The sequence below is a fragment of the Corythoichthys intestinalis genome, chromosome 2 (genome assembly GCF_030265065.1).
Source record: "Corythoichthys intestinalis isolate RoL2023-P3 chromosome 2, ASM3026506v1, whole genome shotgun sequence".
In the NCBI taxonomy this organism is placed as follows: domain Eukaryota; kingdom Metazoa; phylum Chordata; class Actinopteri; order Syngnathiformes; family Syngnathidae; genus Corythoichthys; species Corythoichthys intestinalis.
The window spans coordinates 17,033,489-17,046,818 of record NC_080396.1 but is presented as its reverse complement, the minus strand read 5'-3'; the positions used below and the strand labels follow the sequence as shown (position 1 = coordinate 17,046,818).

The window sequence follows — 13,330 nt, the reverse complement described above, 5'->3', positions numbered from 1 at the left end:
ATATGCGTTCTGGAGTGGCCAAGTCAAAGTCCAGACTTGAACCCCATTGAGATGCTGTGGCATGACCTAAAGACAGCGATTCATGCCAGAAATCCCAGGAATCTGACTGAACTACAGCCGTTTTGTAGAGAAGAATGGGCCAAGATTCGTCCTGATCGATGTGCCAGACTGATCTGCAGCTATAGGAAGCGTCTGGTTGAAGTTATTGCTGCCAAAGGGGAGCCACAAAAGATTGAATGTGATGGTTCACTTACTTATTTTTCCCCGCTTCTGTCATTGATTGCATACTATCCTCATTCAAATATGAAAAACTTATGTTTGGTTGGTTTTAGTTAAAGCAGACAGTTTTTTTCATCTGTGTGATTTGACAAAGATCAGCTCACATTTGATGGTGATTTTATGCAGAAATGTGAGGAATTTCAAAAGGTTCAGATACTTTTTCATACTACTGTATGTTTCAGACTCATACTTAGTAATGGAGGTACAGCGGGCAACTATCTGAATGTATTATTGTACTTATAATGACGTACTATTTTCAGCAATGGAAGATCCATAGGGACGCAAAGGAGACAATTGGCTCTGACTGCGGTAAGATGTATATAGTGTTAATGTTACTGAGCATATTAGTCACAAGGCAAATGGTAGCTTGAGGAGATTTGCAATCCAAAACTATACAGCCTTAAAAAGGGGGAACCAAAGCATCTGCAGGCTAGTTGTTTTACTGATTTAATGAGTATACTCTCTTTGAGGAGTGAGTGTTTTTAGAAGCTTTATGAAATTAGCTAAAACCCCACTAGACTCCTTGTTTACTTTGGCTTCTTGTTAATTTACGGCAATTATGAATAGTTGATCAAGTAACTTAATAAAAGTATGCGCTGTAAGAGGTCTACTGACACTTTGATTTAGTTGGGTATACCCACAAAGAAGCCAAAATAAAGAACGCTGTATTAAATATTAGCGGTGAGGGGCGCATTTTGTCAAACGCCAGACTCATCGCCTCATCATCAGCAATGTTGCCTAATGCCTAAAAACAGCGATCGATTGTCAACAACATTTATGTGGACATATCCACTCATGCCTATTTAAACCTCTGAAAATATCACAATAATCACCACAGCATTTTCTTTTTGGTGGCTGACGGCGATTTCGCGTGGGTTCTCGTAGGGCTGGGCGATATGGCCTTAACTACGTATCACGATAAATTGAGCAGATTTACCTCGATAACGATAAACGACGATAAATTCGCCCAAGCGGACTGTTATATAATTTGAAAATTTGAATTAATGCATGGAATACAAATTAAACGTTTCTCGTTAAATTTATTTACCAGCTTTCAATTTAACTATTGCGCATGCAGTCTAAACATTAAGTATTTAAAAAAATCTTGTAAACAACAAGAATTCTAGTGTGAACATTTATAACAGCTTGTATGACTTGAAAAATGTACAACATTATAAAAATGACGACTGTGCAAACATGTCATTCTAACACAAATGACTTGCAGCTTTAACAGTACACTTCAGATAACTTATTGGTAATAGCTGCTGTGACATAATTATTCAACACAAGTGTTTACGTCAAGGTTTCAGGTTTTTTTTTCCCAGAACATTTTTTAATACATGCACCCCCAACACAGACACAACCAGATTAAAGCTGTATTGCTCTGATGCCAATGAAACATTTAAGATTTTATGATGGCAGAATAAGGCAAACACATACAGAAAAATAGCTGTGGCCATTAAACTGTCATATTATATTTAGGCTTCACTGTTGGATTATACTTTAAGCTGAGTGCTTTGCCATCATGAAAGCTTTCAGAGAAATCACACAGAGATACCAAATAACGCGACATAATGATTGCTACATGAAGTCCGTGCCCAGTCCACTCATTAATTTCAGCCGTTTTGACAAGGTTAGAGCCGCTATCCGACATCACGTTCATTTGTAGCTGGTGTTAGCCGCTAGCGTTAGCCTGTGGCTTGGCTACCAGAGGAAAGTACTGAAAGCATCATCTCCTGAAATCGTGAGACCCAGGGAGGATAAAGGGGAATGAACATAGCCGAACAACACAGAGTCAAAGCGGGATGAAAAGACTATATTTTCTTGTTGTATTAAATTACCGAATTTACCGACATGGTCAAAATTACGTCGGTCATCGTGAAGAATTTCGGTAACGGTAAATATTCGGTTTACCGCCCTGCTCTAGGTTCTCGCCAGTGGCAAATTTATGCGGACATACTTTACTGTATGTGTGTCTTTGAAAATATCCCAGAGACGCTCCATTATTTTTTATTTTATGGATGCTTTAATCTGTCAGTTTTTAAAGAGAGCCATTATTGAAGAAACTACATATACTATACATACTATACTATATATGATAAAACAAGTACGCTATGCATAATGTAACAGTAAAAGCAATACAACACGCAAATAGGCGCAAAAGCAAATGTGCACCACAGTTCATGTGGATGTTATGCAAGGAATTTAGTTGCAGCTGTCCCCGAATGTCAGCAATTTGGGATGATCAGAATGAAAAGAAATACATCTGTGACCTTGTTCTACTTAGAGGGAAACTGATTGGCCACATGTTGTTCAACTCTTTATGTTTTATTATAAACATAGTCCTTGTTTGGAAAAGGACAACATTCTTTAAACATTCAAAGTGTACATGACATGAAAAAGCATTTAATATTTTATGCAGTATTTTATGCTCCTGAATGAAATAGACCGCTTGGCTGTGTGTGGACACGATCGATATATTTATACAACTTTTTGTACCGTACACCATTAAAATGATTGACTTCAATTGAACGTCTCAGATTGAGGAAGAAAGTAGATGTGAAATGTATGGAGCCACCGTAGTACGCTAAAACTCCGGTAGCATAAAAAAAAAAAAAAAAAACAGTTCGGGAGGTGCAAGAAGTCAGCAGTTTTGACCAATCTGCAGTAATTTAGCCCTGTCATACTGAATAAAAGCTTTTTTTTTTTTTTTTAATATTTCATATTCCATTTAGCACAAGACTGTTATTTGTCATGAAAATACAATTTATATTGCAGTGAGGGAATCGATACTTATATAAAGAATATCCTGTAATAATATTAGAGCATAGAGATAAAAACAATGATAACATTTTGTGTTACCCATTCTCACAAACAATGCTCTGGTCTAGTGCTGCCACAATTAATCGATCAATTCGAATAATTCGATTATAAAAAGATTAAAATTAAATTTTATTGTTTCGAATATTCGATTAATTAAAGTGGCGTTATAATGGTTTGTTTTGAAAGTTTACATTTAGTTTTATTACACAGCTCTCTAGTGGCAACAGTGACTATGACATAACTCATTTCACATGGCTGAATCCAGATGCTCCCTGTTAAGACCAACATAAGCTAAGTTTATGTTTGAGCTAATATTTTTTTCATGCATTCATAATTTAGTTTATAGGTATATTTAGCCGTTTTTTGTGTTTGAACTATTTGTTAAGAGCATTGCAAAAAAAAAAAAAAAAAAACAAATTAGCATTTTATAGCATTTTTGCTAGCGGACTTTTGCTATGTAAGTTAGCCAATTGTTTTTTGTGACACTTAGAGCCTCATTTATTTATATTTTTTATATCGTTTGAGGCTCAGCTCAGGTATTTTAAATTTTTATGTTCCTTATCCGATTACTCGATTATTCAAACTGTCTAGTTCATCGATTTATCGACTACTAAAATAATCGATAGCTGCAGCCCTACTCTGGTCGTCACCCTCGTGTTTGTTGTCACCTTTTCCTCGTTATGAATCTTTCTCCTCCGAATACGACTCAAATTATCTATGGCAGACTTCCACTGGATCAACAATATCATTCGTAAAACCCACACTTGAATCAGAATCACTGAAAAACGCTTCCTCCTCCATTGTGCTCAATGCTAAATACTGTATGTCACTTGGCGTCGGAGCGCTTTGATGACAGGAGGAGCTAAACGGGAGATTTAAAGTTATTCTTGTCATTCTTATTATGCCCAAATGCTTTATATATTTGAAACATCTCAATATATGATTTCAATTTCAATCATAATGCCATTTAAGAGTTCATTTTACCTGTCATGTACACTTTGAAGCCAACAATTTAAAGTCATTTCTGTTGTTGTTTTCAATAAAACAAAAACAAAAAAACAAAGTGATACAACCTTTGGTTTATATTGTCAAGTTTTACTAACAATAGTTTGAGTCCTAGGATTAACAGTTGTACAGTCCTCGGTGCAATTCAACTCTCATGCTAGGTATGCTCAAATATCGGCGCTAGCTTTTTTGTGACGCTGAATGATATAAATGTGCTAAACAGGTGGACTGGAAACCCAGATGCCTGGAATATGTTAATCTACAAAACAGCACAGACCATATCAACAAGGCAATAGCTGACAGTGTACCGTAATTGGGAACATGGAGAGAATCGAATCTCAGTGGCATACTGTACACAGCAAGACACTGTACACACAATTACGAACAATGGCAAGATGAATCATTATAAATCAACAAATGGCAGCGTTTCAAACAAATAAAATTGTGTTCAATGAAGAGATTTATCATTCCCGATTAACCTTAGCAAATGAATTTGTGTTTATCTCTTTGCCAGCTACTGTCACAGACCCTCATTAATCATTGAAGATGGAGCTCCAAACTCTGGGGCAGTGCCCAGTGTGCCCGGGCTGTGTTTACCATTGCCACAGCCTCAGGCATGTGAAGCCAATCGTACTTTCTTTGCTCTGGCAAAGAGCCGTTGGACCGCTTGGCAGGAGCAGCCTGGCGTCAGTTACCTATTCCAACCCTGCATTCCTCTGTCGCCTTTCAGGGAGCGTTTGGGGACATCTCATTAACAATACCTCAACACTTTTTATTTGGCACTTGTTTCTACACTATAAAGAGAACCCATTTTATTACCTCTAAACCTTTAGCAGTTGCCAGCTAAGCACCTCTGCACCCTCCCATCTCTGTGACTTTTGGCATGTTGCCCTACTTGTATCTTAATAAACAGCATTGCAGCTTCGCCTCATGACTCTACAAAGCCTGTAACACAAACGCTGGGCTTTGTGGTGCGGCAAAACAGTGGGGTGGAAAATTAAATTTCCTGTGGCGTCCATGATTGTCAGGGGGAGGATGAATTATTTGTTTTAACAACGAGGATTTTATTGTCATCTTTTTCTGACACACAGACATGGACGATAACAGACCGGTAAACTATAAATCATTGTTGCCTGTGCAATTTTATAATTGCAGTCGCTCCACTATATGATTATAGAGTCCCTGACAAAAGTCTTGTCGCTTATCCATTTTGTAGAAACAATTGCTAATAACCTGACTTTTAATTATTCAATTGGTTTCAGAAATGGCTCATATGAAAGCTAAGACCCTCCCAAATGATTTTGAATTTACGAAAATATATTTGTTTCACTGAAAATAGATTTATCATTTAATGAAGACATAAAGGTCAAATTTTGGCAAGACAACAGTTTTGTCGCTTACAGAAAGTAGTGTGAAAATTGAACAAGAAATGTACTTCAAATACAAAAATATGTTACATAACATAAGCGAATTAAGTAGTGGTGCTGTGAGATCCAAATTTAATATTTTGAAGACTTCCATGGGCTTGAAGGACTGCATCCATGCAGTTGCGCAAGGATTCATACAATTTATTGATGAAGTCATCAGGAACATCAAAGAAAGTAGTCATGCATGCCTCCCAGAGTTCAACAACATTCTTGGGTTCCGTCTTCCATGCTTCCTCTTTCATCCTGTTCATGTCTGGTGACTGGGCTGGCCAGTACTGGAGGATCTTGATCTTCTTTGCCTTGAGGTAGAGATTGAAGTATGCAATGGAGCGCCATCCTGCTGCACAACCTGTCCCTTTTTATGGTTAGGAATGTAAGAGGCAGCTAAGATTTGTTAATATTTCAGACTATTTATGTTGCCTTCCACCCTGCAGATCTCTCGAACACCCCCATACTGGATGTAACCCCAGACCATGATTTTGCCAACACCAAACTTCACTGTTTTCTGCGTGAATCTCGGATCCATGCAGGCTCTAGTAGGTCTCCTGCAATATTTGCGGCGACTGTGGTGAAATTCAATGGAAGATTCATCTGAAAAATCCACCTTTTGCCACTTTTCCAGCGTCCATCCTTTTCAGAGTCTGTGGGTCTTGGCAAATGTCACACGTTTTTTTAATTGTCTGCACCCTGAGAGATCTGTAGGCCGCCTCTTGCATTCCTAACCATAAAAAGGGACAAATTCTGCAGCAGGATGGTGCTCCATCGCATACTTAAATCTCTACCTCGAAGTTCCTCAAGGCAAAGAAGATTAAGATCCACCAGGACTGGCCAGCCCAGTCCCCAGACATGAACATCATTGAGCATGTCTGGGGCAGAATGAAAGAGGAAGCATGGAAGACGAAACCCAAGAATGTTGATGAACTCTGGGAGGCATGCAAGACTGCTTTCTTTGATGTTCCTGATGACTTCATCAATAAATTGGATGAATCCTTGCCGAACCGCATGGATGCCGTCCTTCAAGCCCATCGAAGTCATACAAAATATTAAATTTGGATCTCACAGCACCACTACTGAAATCATTTGTGTTATCTAACATATTTTTGTATTTGAAGAACATTTTTTTGTTCAATTTTCACACTACTTTCTGTAGGCGACAAAACTTTTTTCTTGCCAAAATTTGACATTTATATATTTTTTTGTACATTCAACATCATTTGGGAGGGTCTTAGCTTTCATTTGAGCCATTTCTGAAACCAATTGAATAATTAAAAGTCAGGTTATTAGCAATTGTTTCTACAAAATGGATAAGCGACATGACTTTTGTCTAGGACTGTAGTAGCACAGTGGCTAATAATGGATCCAAGAAGTCTAGATTAATATTTTAACCCGTTATCATTACGTTTCTTGGTTCATTTTGATAATTAACGTCACCCATTATATATTTACATTTAAGTATGGGTCAAAAAAATCTCATTGGTAATTTTGAAGGTTATATTATTTGCAAGAAATAATTCTGCAGTTGTGACCTTGACATGTTAACCTTATCAAGAAAGATTTACGATACACTAAAATGAAGAAGTCAGTGACCCACAAATAACTCATTGCTTGACATTCAAAACTGGGAAGACTGGCAGTGAATGCGCATCAGTGCCATTGACGGGCAAGAACGTCAATGGTAGCAGTGTTGTCTGCTACATACTGTAATCTGATCACTTTCTTTCAGTTAAGAGAAATCTAACCCGTTAATTTTTCCGAACCAGTAATCTGATTAAAGTTAGTTTTCTTAGTGTCTGTGCGTTACCACTTTGTATGTGGAATGAGCATTTTGAATAGAAAATGTAAGAAAAGTTCGCACCAAGTGTTCGTTTCCATGGTAACTGCTCACAGTTGCTTCCTGATTTGGTCTCGAGTCACACACGCTCAGTGTTTAATCTTAGAGTTAGTGGGATTTAATTAGTCGGTGGAGTTGATTTCAACAAATTCCATGCAGTTTGTCAGTTATTTGTTAGTTTCAGGGCTCCGGAGTGGCCTAGCTAGTGTGAGTCAATGTTGGTTGCGATCAACTCCATCGACTAATTACATCTCTGCAAACTAGTAATTAAATTACTTTTTCAAGTAATCTGTAACAACACTGAATGGCAGCCAGTGAGTTAACAAGGAAGTGACCTGGAAATGCCTCAAAATTAATAGAAAGTGACTGAAAATCTACAGGAAGGGACCATGAGAGAGCAAAGCATCCCAACCCAATCTCTCGAGACCGTTTTCTAGTTATAAAAGTTTCACAACTTTTCAAACTACTACACAAAACAATGAACATTAAAAGTTGACTGTGAGTACCAGCAAAGTTCTTTATCTTACAATTATTTTCCCTATTTACTGTTTCAGATGTCAAATCTCAGTCAAACGATGGACATTTATAAACCTGTAGCACTTGTAAATGTCGAGTGTCAATATACAGTGAGGATGCTTAAGATGCATTATGAGGAGAAGGGCAGAGCTCATCCATTACTCATCAAGCTGACTGCTTTACGGCTTCAGGGTTGAAGGGCTGGTCACCTGGGCCCATTTGGGAGAGAGCCGTACAACGGCCTTTCTTATACACATCACATAGCACCCACACCCAGAGCAAATCACCTGGGAAAATATTAACTTGGCTTGCCTCACATTTACTGAATAATACTGTAGTGTTGACTTCACCTGAAGTCTAGAGTGCACATCTTGGCAAATTTACAAGAAAACAACCAGTAATACTGTTGTTTTTTCAGTTGGGATAACCGTCTATAATACTTTACTCTAGTTCCTTATAACAGAGGAATCTGGATTCTTTGGTGTCATTTAATTTCACACACAATAGATTATATACAGTGGGGCAAATAAAGTAAGTATTTAGTCAACCACCAATTGTGCAAGTTCTCCTACTTGAAAAGATTAGAGAGTCCTGTAATTGTCAACATGGGTAAACCGCAACCATGAGAGACAGAATGTGGAAGAAAAAAAACAGAAAATCCCATTGTTTGATTTTTAAAGAATTTATTTCCAAATTAGAGTGGAAATTAAGTATTTCGTCACCGACAAACAAGCAAGATTTCTGGCTGTCAAAGAGGTCTAACTTCTTTTAACGAGGTCTAACGAGGCTCCACTCGTTACCTGTATTAATGGCACCTGTTTTAACTCATTATCGGTATAAAAGACACCTGTCCACACTCTCAGTCACTCACACTCCAAACTCCACTATGGCCAAGACCAAAGAGCAGTAGAAGGACACGACAGACAAAATTGTAGACCTGCACCAGGCTGGGAAGACTGAATCTGCAACAGGTAAAACACTTGGTGTAAATAAATCAACTGTGGGAGCAATTATTAGAAAATGGAAGACATACAAGACCACTGATAATCTCCCTCGATCTGGGGCTCCATGCAATATCTCACCCCGTGGCGTCAAAATGATAACAAGAAAGGTGAGCAAAAATCCCAGAACCACACGGGGGGACCTAGTGAATAACCTACAGAGAGCTGGGACCACATTAACAAAAGGCGCTTTCGCACTGTTTTAACTATCCGCAGTTCCTCGACCCTTTTGGGGGTGGATGACGTCATTTTGCGTGTTCGGATATGTCGGAACTTGGACGAGGACCTCGTCTTCCGAGCACCATTTTAGCCCCAAATCTGAAGTGAGTACTTTCCGCGGGGCCGCAGGAACGGTATTACGTAGCTCTTTGGTGATTCGCTGAAATCAGCTGCAAACACGCCCCTTTTACACTTACCCGCAGCCTCCTTTGTCTTCTACGGTCGTCTGCTACCCTTTCGGTCTCCATGAAACGAAGAAACATCGCTTGCCTTTGGCTCTGTTGTCTGTGCGCTACCAGTCTCGTCGTTAGACGCTGGGATTGCTCGCTGATGGAAACGATTCCCTTCAAACATGCAAGAATTGCTGCGGTGTCTTCAACGGCCTCCATTTCGTTGTCTTCCGTTTAGCTTAGTATTACTTATGCGCCGCTGCTGGGTGTGGCGACTGGTGAGTAAATAATGCGTCATTGGCGCAGACTAAAACGTCACAGCAGGTCGTATTGGGCATAGTACCCCATGTGCGAACACGACTGCTTTGCGAAGGATAGCTCTTCAAACTACAGGAGGGCGGGATAGTTAAAGGAGCTAAGTGCTCAAGTTCCTACAGTGCGAAAGTGCCTAAAGGCTACTATCAGTAACACAATGCGCCGCCAGGGACTCAAATCCTGCACTGCCAGACGTGTCCCCCTGCTGAAGAAAGTACACGTCCAGGCCCGTCTGCAGTTCGCTAGAGTAGGGTGTGTCAAGAAATAAAAAGTTGAGTAATGAGAGGGGGCCCTATGTTTTCAAGTTGTCTTATGATATACTTGATCATAATCAAAAGCAAAAAAATAGTTTTGACTTCATTTACCTACCCCCTTTTTTGATTGAAAAAAAAAAAAAGCATTTTTTGGGCGTTTTTGCATTTTTTGACCATTTCCGCCTAAACCCTGTTTTTTTTAGATATGTAATTTTTTATGCAATATTTATCATCTCCATTTAAAACCAGATATTTACTACAGTTGAAAATGGTCCCTTTAAAAATAAAAAAATGGTCCTTTTAACAATTAAACTTATTTAGTTTCCAATAAAACTTTTACTCTTCTAACATGCCAAGACGTGCTGCCGGCCATCACAGATCATTAAGAGAACACTTTGTACCCGAACATATTTGAATTGAACTGTTGAACCTTTTTATTGATAACTCCTATTGAGATGGGTCCCAAGACCAGGCATGAGGCTGGTACTAGTCCTGCTGATGTGACAGGTCCAGGAGAAGCGATGATACAAACTGCGCTCCCTACCCTCCGGGGTGTCCTGAGGCATGGCATCTACCTGCAGGAAAAGAGGCTGTTGGAGGATGGGGTGGATAGGAGGAACTACAGCATCAACCAGCTGGTCAAGGATGTCAGGGTGGAACTGAAGGACATTGTCTCCTTCATAATTAATGTGTACTTCCCCTGCTGGTTCCAAGTAAAGGTCAACAACAGCTGGGTGGATGGTCCAAGGAATGTCCTGTTTGAGCTATCCTGCCTCCGCACCCAGCCCAAGGTGGTACAGTTGACCGTCATGCCGACTGTCCGGTCCTCTGCATGGTTTGCTCACTCTGAGGCAATCCTGGTGACTAATTCATGCCCCCTCTGTTCCAGGCGAAGTTTTCCAGAGCAGTCCAGGCCACCTGGATTTTCCGTTCTACGGACTTGTCTGTTATGGTGACCGGGGGACTGAATTGAGCATTTGCCCTCTGCCAACAGCCCACCAACTCCACCCTGACATCCTTGACCAGCTGGTTGATGCTGTAGTTCCTCCTATCCACCCCATCCTCCAACAGCCTCTTTTCCCGCAGGTAGATGCCATGCCTCAGGACACCCCGGAGGGTAGGGAGCTCAGTTTGTATCATCGCTTATCCTGGACCTGTCACATCAGCCAGACTAGTACCAGCCTCATGCCTGGTCTTGGGACCCATCAATAAAAAGGTTCAACAGTTCAATTCAAATATGTTCGGGTACAAAGTGTTCTCTTAATGATCTGTGATGGCCGGCAGCACGTCTTGGCATGTTAGAAGAGTAAAAGTTTTATTGGAAACTAAATAAGTTTAATTTTTAAAAGGACCATTTTCAACTGTAGTAAATATCTGGTTTTAAATGGAGATGATAAATATTGCATAAAAAATTACATATCTAAAAAAAACAGGGTTTAGGCGGAAATGGTCAAAAAATGCAAAAACGCCCAAAAAATGCTGTTTTTACAATCAAAAAAGGGGGTAGGTAAATAAAGTCAAAACTATTTTTTTGCTTTTGATTATGATCAAGTATATCATAAGACAACTTGAAAACATAGGGCCCCCTCTCATTTCTCAACTTTTTATTTCTTGACACACCCTAAGAGCATTTGAATGATCCAGAAGAGGACTGGGAGAATGTGTATGGTCAGATGAAACCTAAATAGAACGTTTTGGTAAAAACACAGGTTATCGTGTTTGGAGGAGAAAGAAAACCGAATTGCATCCGAAGAACACCATACCCACTGTGAAGCATGGGGGTGGAAACATCATGCTTTGGGGCTGCTTTTCTGCAAAGGGACCAGGACGACTGATCCGTGTAAAGGAAAGAATGAATGGGGCCATGTATCGAGATATTTTGAGAGAAATTCTCCTTCCATCAGCAAGGGCATTGAAGACAAGACGTGGCTGGGTCTTTCAGCATGACAATGATCCCAAACACACAGCCAGGGCAACAAAGGAGTGGCTTCGTAAGAAGCATTTCAAGGTCCTGGAGTGGCCTAGCCAGTCTCCAGATCTCAGCCCCATAGAAAATCTGTGGAGGGAGTTGAAAGTCCATGTTGCCCAATGACAGCCCCAAAACATCAGTGCTCTAGAGGAGATCTGCATGGAGGAATGGGCCAAAATACCAGCAACAGTGTGTGAAAAGCTTGTGAAGAGTTAACAGAAAACGTTTGGCCTCCGTTATTGCCAACAAAGGGTACATAAAGTATTGAGATGAACTTTTGGTATTGACCAAATACTTATTTTCCACATGATTTGCAAATAAATTATTTAAAAATCAAACAATGTGATTTTCTGTCCCCCCCCCCCCCATTCTGTGTCTCACCCATGTTGACAATTACAGGCCTCGCTAATATTTTCAAGTGGGAGAACTTGCACAATTAGTGGTTGACTAAATATGTATTTGCCCCACTGTAGATTATATAGATTAGTGATAATTGAACATTAGTTTGGGCATCATTTAGTGACAAGAAGTACTCGTTTGACCTTAGTTCTTGAAGCAACATTGTCAGCAACCACTGCAGTTGCTTAAAGGCAGACAATTACGACCGGGATCTTATCAGCCATACTTTAAGTAGTGTGCATTACCGCCTTCATTTTGAATCCTGCAGTTTATAGTCCAGTGCAGCTTATTTGTTGATTTATTTTGGTTAATAGGTAACACTAACTCCATTTATGTCCAAATGGGATATTTTACATCCATTCAAAAGTGAGATAATTTGCCGGATAACACTAAATGACACCTTTTATAAGCATTCAGTAATGCTCATGAAAGTGTCATGTCATAATTATGTTTGTCTAATGACAGTCTTATGGCACCACTGTCAAATTAAGTGTTACCGAATACCATGACGAGCAATTAATGAAACAACTGGAACATTAACTGAAAAAATAATTAGCACAGAACATGGATTTTAATTATTATTTACATCTGTAGCGCTGCTATGCATGCTAGGAGGCATGTTGGATGACAATAGTTTTGGCAGCAGAGTTTGACTGTCTCCCCCAAGGGAGCAGTGATGGCCAAATGAAGCTTCCTGAAGCAATGAAGCTTTGCAGCCAATTGGTTCAAAGCTTCATAGTGGTTCATTTGGTCTTATGACAGTCATATGATGTTGCTGTCAAATAAAGTATTATCAGTGTTCGGCCATTCCTTACTATGCGGCGAAACGTCCTACACAATGCTCAGCGCGCTTGCGCAAGCATGTGCACATCGGTTAGAAGTGGCGAGTACTCACTATTTTTGTTTTTATTTAGTTTTTTAGAACCTTTTCATTGCCTCAAAGATACTTTTTGCATCTATTACCCTCTAATACTTTTAACTATTGTGTTTTTTGTGTTAGCTTTGAAGCAGTTGACCACATTATTCACGTAGCGTAATTAAACTGTCCTTATTAGATATAACTACATTTAAGTATTATCTTAAGGCATTTTTTTAGTACGTTCTGCCTGTATGCATCCAAAC

The 13,330-nt window shown here is 39.5% G+C and overlaps 1 protein-coding gene across 7 annotated transcripts in view; it reads right to left on the bottom strand.

Annotated features, from left to right (window-relative positions):
- Nucleotides 1-13,330, bottom strand: part of magi3a (membrane associated guanylate kinase, WW and PDZ domain containing 3a) — a 242,252-nt gene that overhangs the window by 80,562 nt on the left and 148,360 nt on the right. The gene's annotated exons all lie outside the window — the stretch shown is intronic.